This window comes from Chelonia mydas, chromosome 6 (genome assembly GCF_015237465.2).
Source record: "Chelonia mydas isolate rCheMyd1 chromosome 6, rCheMyd1.pri.v2, whole genome shotgun sequence".
Taxonomy (NCBI): Eukaryota; Metazoa; Chordata; order Testudines; family Cheloniidae; genus Chelonia; species Chelonia mydas.
This window is the reverse complement of record NC_051246.2, coordinates 73,459,742-73,465,400: the sequence shown is the minus strand read 5'-3', so window position 1 is coordinate 73,465,400 and position 5,659 is coordinate 73,459,742. Positions and strand designations below refer to the sequence as shown.

Genomic DNA, 5,659 nt, shown 5'->3' with positions numbered 1-5,659 from the left:
ATGCAGAAACCATGGGGCCTGAGGAATTGAACTAGGCTCACAGTTGGAAGAATAGCATATAGTGTCATGCTGTTGAGAAATATTTCAGTGTTCTCTCATAAGAAAACAGTTACAGCTCATAACTTGCTGCATCTTACTTTGTGGGCAGATAGCTGGCTGAGTTTATTCCATTGTGTGTGGTCAGTAAAGTTTTCCTAACTAGCCAGCTTCAGAAGCATATGCTAAATTTTTCCAGATGTAGACATGCTGGTGCAAGCGTAAAGAAAGCACTACTCAATGGCTCCAGTTATCCCTCTTTGTTAGCTTTGCAAATATACAAACCCACTGTGGGACAACAGAGCTTGCCTCTGGAGGGAATCTTTGCTAAAGGTCAGAATTCAGAAGGAAAACAGAAGCATTTCTGCACATGGTTTGTGTTATCTCAGCAATTCTCAAACTGGGTTGGGACCCCAAAGTAGGTCACAACCCCATTTTAATGGGGTTGCCAAGACTGGCTTAGACTCGCTGGGGCCCAGGGCCAAAGCCAAAGGGTTTCAGCCTGGGGCATCGGGGTGCAGGTTACTGGCCTCCTGCCTGGGGCTGAAGTCCTTTGGCTTTGGGCCCCCCTACCCCGGGGTGGTGGGGCTCGGGCAGGCTCAGGTCCCCCCCCTCCTGAGGTCACGTAGTAATGTTTGTTGTCAGAAGGGGGTTGCAGTGCAATGAAGTTTGAGAACCCCTGTGTTATCTCATTTCAACGTTGCTCATGCCTAGGTTTCCTCACCAGAATCTGAGGTTGAAGCATCAGTCTCATCCACAAGGGATAACTCTGGATGCTTGCTTGTCTTCTCGCTCAAGTGCAGTTTGTGTCGTCGAGTTTAATATCCACTATTAACCTTTTTAAAAAAAAAAAAAAAAAAAAGCTGTCTCCTTTGAGTCCTACAGGGTCTATAATATAATGGTCATTGGTACCAGTGGTAAAACACGGGCTGTTGGTGCTAGTGGAGAGATTGTACGGCTGATAGTTACAGGAAGGGGATACAATTGTAGCTGCCAACAGGACCATGCGTTATCTGTTCTGTTCCCCCCTCACAATCGGCTTCAGTATTTCCATTAGCTTTAGTCACTAGAATCTCTTTTATTTAGTTGAATAGGGGAAGATAGTTTAATTATTACAGTGAACTTTGGGCTTTGAAGCCCCATGGATTGCCACTAATCTTTTCCTTGTTTTCAGTAACAACTATTGGCATTCAATCACCTAAGAGAAAGTTTTCAGAGTAGCAGCTGTGTTAGTCTGGTTCCGCAAAAAGAAAAGGAGGACTTGTGGCACCTTAGAGACTAACCAATTTATTTGAGCATAAGCTTTCACGAGCTACAGCTCACTTCATCGGATGCATTCAGTGGAAATCCACTGAATGCATCCGATGAAGTGAGCTGTAGCTCACGAAAGCTTATGCTTAAATAAATTGGTTAGTCTCTAAGGTGCCACAAGTCCTCCTTTTCTTTTTTCTAAGAGAAAGTGTGTCCTACTGAGATAAGCAGGATGTTGATTATCTAAATTCCCCCCACAGTGATAACTGTCTACATTATTCTTCATTCCCTGCCCTAAACTGTTCTATAAGTTTGTTCTCTACCATTCAACTGATTCCATGTTTCTTCCTTGAGACTGCATGCTCCGGTAGGTAAGGGCTATATAGAGACCCCCTTCATCTATCTCTCACATATCATTTGAAGCTTAGTTGATTAACTTGTGGAGCCCACCAAGCTCCTTGAATGAAAGATACTAACTGAAATACAAAGTAATTATTACCTGATAGTTCTACAGCTGAGTAATTCTTCCTTATAGTTTTTCGTAGCATCTGCAATTTTTGAGAGGGAAGAAAACAAATGTAACTGACATAACACTGAGGCTGAAGTTAAATTGATGGCCCACTTTAGAGCAAAAGTAAACACAAAAATATCTTCAGCTAAAAGGGATGCAGAGTTCGGGGCACCCTGGTTAAAATATCATGTATAGTACATTGCAGAAAGTTATTTTCTCTAGGTTTATGATAGCTATTCTCAATAATCATCTGTGCCTTGAATTACACTACTCTTTCTATGTTACTATTGAAAAGATGATCCTTCTGGAGACTGTACCTCTACACACATCATCCTGAGCATTCATTTAGCTCACAGATCAGCTAGTGCTGACGTTCTAAGGGTTTACCTCTTTCCCAGTGTTTTCCAGTGCCCAGAGAAGTTCTTATTTGGCTAGTGAGGTAGTGTCTAAGATTTCTGGTGTAGCAACAGATCTCATCCCACCGTAACTGCAGCCAGGCCTGGAATGGCATGACACACTGCCTGTCTGAAAACAAAGGAAACATTTTCAGCATTAGCACGTTGCATGTGAATACAACTCACTGCTTGGTAGGCAGGCAGCTGTTTGTTAGTGGTGTCATCCTCAGTTCCCATTTACTTCAGAAGAAGTTGCTGCTGCTCAGGAACTTAGGCCCCAGATATCAATTTTTTTTTAAGGTACCTAAAATTCCAGGCCCCTTTTGAATAGTTAGGCCTGTCCTCATACTTTCCCCCTGTAAGTGTTTTGGAGCAGCTGTTCTAGTTTTTGTTGGGTGCTATTTAGCTGTTTTACAAGGCTGTGTACATCTAGGGTGCTATGTGAAGACATTTATACGTTTATATTCTATACAATCAGAGGTAGATGAGAGTGCTTAATATTTCACAGTGTTCTTTCTCTGCCCTCCCCTCCCCCCCCATTCTGAGTGTTGGAGTTCCACTCTCTGAACTGGGCAGCAGTTTGCTGGGGAAGGAAAGAATGCAGTAGTGTTACAAAGCTCCATCAGTCCTGGAAGATTTGATGAATTAGGCTATGTCGACACAGTGCACTGTACAATGCCACGGCTGTGCCGCTGTGGCCACACCGTTGTAATGTGCGCTGCATGGCCGTTCTCTATCACCAGGAGAGAGCTCTCCTGGTGACAAAATAAAACCACCCCCAATGAGGGGTGGTAGCTTCATCGCCAGGAGCGCGGCTCCTGCCGACAAAGTGCTATCCTCACCAGCACTTTTCATTGCTAAACTTTTTGTCATTCAGCGACAAAAGTGCCAGTGTAGACATAGCCTTAGACAGTTAGTGGTGAGAAACAGCCTGTCTATCACAGGTTCCAATCCATCCCAGTTTGGCAGTGACCAAAATTCCTGTGTTAACAGGAGTCCATCGCAACATGTCCAAGATTCTCCCATAAGTAGTAACTAATTTTTAGGGCTCTCTTTTTTTCTACATTTAATGTAATCCTTTACTAAATTCACTCAGTTTTTTTCTCTTGAAAGTTAGCAGACTGCTGGCCCTGGAGACAAAGTCATTTAGTTGTCCAAGGAACAGACCTAGCATGGATGTGGGGGATGAACTTGGAGGAGGTAAGGTTGTTCTACCTATGTGCTCTATTACCTCTTTGTGGAGACTGGTATTGGTTTTACCAATCTGATATGCTCACTTGTCCACTAGGAACGGGACTGAGCCAACCAAATCACATCAGAATACAGGCCAACACCAGCCTTCAGCCAGTAGCAACATTTAGTTACTACCACTCTGAAAGCCCCATGGCCGCAACTGTTGGTATGTATCTGCTTTATTCGGCCTGTATTCTGAGAAACTTTGCTGTGTTCCCAGCAGAACTATTTATCCATTGTGACTGCATTAGTCCACCTCTTTTAAAACAAATATCCATCTTAAACAAAAACTCCCACCACAGCAGCTCTTTTCTAATATTTGTCAAATCCTGAAGGTTTCAAGCAGGAAGTGGAACAACTGTCATTTGATTCCTCACGTACTGTACTGCCCCCACAGCTTACCTCACGTCCGGTTACTGTGGAGGGAAGAGTGAGCCAGGGGCCCTGTAGAGGCCTCAGGGGAGAGCCAGTCTGAAGAGTGGCCACAGGGGAAGTGATGGGGGAGGGGAGTTTGGGGGTGCCTGTGAGAGACTGCCCCAACAGGAGCAGAGCTGGGCTTGGGGACTTACTTAGAAGGAGCACACTGGGGATTTTTAAGGTGAAAGCTAGACGTACACTGGAACTTTGAAGGGGAAGACCTTAGCAGAGCAGGGAGTAGCAGCAGACCATGTTTGTACAGCTGGTTTGTATTTACAGTGACAGGATAAAAGCCTGAGTGCTGAATTGCTACCATTAGCAGTGTGGGTACATGAACTAGGGTGAACGTACGTCTGGTTGTGGCTGGGACAGTCCCTTTTTTAAGCCCTGTCCCAGCTGTCCCCACTCTCCCCCACCCCCCCCAAAAGGAGGCATTTGTCCAGTTTGCTCCTGCTGACTTGATCAGTTAGCAAGAGCAAACTGGACAAATGCCCACTTTTGTCAGAAGAGTCAGGTGCGGTGCGGGAAGGGTTGAGCAGAAATGCCAGCCCCCCGCAGGTGGGGAGGCAGGGCTAGGGGGAGGCAACATTCCAGCATGTGGGGGCCCTGCACATGATTCCAGCCATAGGCATAAGCCTCCTGAGGGGGGCCCTGCAGGTTCCAGCGACTGGCAACAGCATCGGGGGAGAGGGGCCCCTCCGGATGTCCCGTTTTCTCATTGGGTAAAATGGTCACCCTAATGAACTGATCTATCAGGCTATTGATTGATGGCTGAGATCATGGGAGCTCCTGCTCTCTGAGAGCGCTGTGCAGCTGGAAGCTAGGAGCGGGGAGTTTGTGCTCCCTTCCAGTGCTAACATACCAAACCACTCTTGTAAAAGAAGCTGCCCTCTGAACAAAGCAGGCTTCTTGCATCTTGTTTCACTTCTAAACCCTGGGCCAGATTTCCCCTCCTGCCCCCTGACTCCTCCAGTCTCTGCACTCTCCCTCCCATGGACAGAAAAGAATGAGTTAAGAGAGCCGGTCACAAGGTGGAAGCTGGCTGGAGGAGAGAAGGAAAGCAGTCACGCAAGGAAAACTCAGCTCGCTTAAAAGGGGCAGGGTTCTCACGCATTGCCGTGTAACCCTGTCATCTATCTTGTTGCAGTCCAGCCCTCCTGTCAGCATTAATCCACAGCGACAGTGGATTAATCCTCCCCTCCACACACTTCCCTCCCTCCCCACCCCCAGTGTGAGACAGTTGGGGGCGGGGGCTCTGTCCTTTAGCCAAGCAGCCTGCACTCCCCTGACTCACACTTGCACAGAAACAACAGCGAGTTATACACAGCAGTGATTAGTTTTTGATTACACATGCCAGAAGGAACTTTTTCATTTCAGTCCCTTCTTTTCACTGGCAGGACATGCTGACAACTCCCTCTCTCTGCCAAACACCCTCCCCCCACACCCCCCACTTCTCAGATTTAATTAGGCGAAGGAAAGCCCATCGGGCTGTGGGTAACATCCCTGGATGCACCAGTGAGGTCGTCTTACTCTAGCAGGTATAGGAGACGCTGTTTAGCGTCAGGAGGATGAATTTCTTCCTGTGAAACGCCACTGCCTCCCAATGCTGGCTGAAGTTCACAGGCCAGAGTGCGAGGCTGGAGCATTCTGAGCTCTGCAGATGAAACACAGGTCCTGTCAAGACTGGGCCGTGAGCTGCGTCTGGAGGTTGTGTTTAAACATAGTTCCAGCTACACTGGGTTACAGCATGGCTTGCCCACTCAGTGTGCATAGGGATGGACTGTTAGAATCATATTTTCAAAACCTGGGCTTGCCT

General features: G+C 46.8%; 1 long non-coding RNA gene across 1 annotated transcript; it reads right to left on the bottom strand.

Annotated features, from left to right (window-relative positions):
* Positions 1-128: 128 nt before the first annotated feature.
* On the bottom strand, positions 129-5,007 carry LOC119566437. Its single transcript, XR_005225528.2, has 3 exons — positions 2,186-5,007; positions 1,787-1,835; positions 129-872 (listed from the first exon to the last, which is right to left on the bottom strand). It is a non-coding gene; the product is annotated as an uncharacterized LOC119566437 (long non-coding RNA).
* Positions 5,008-5,659: the final 652 nt, after the last annotated feature.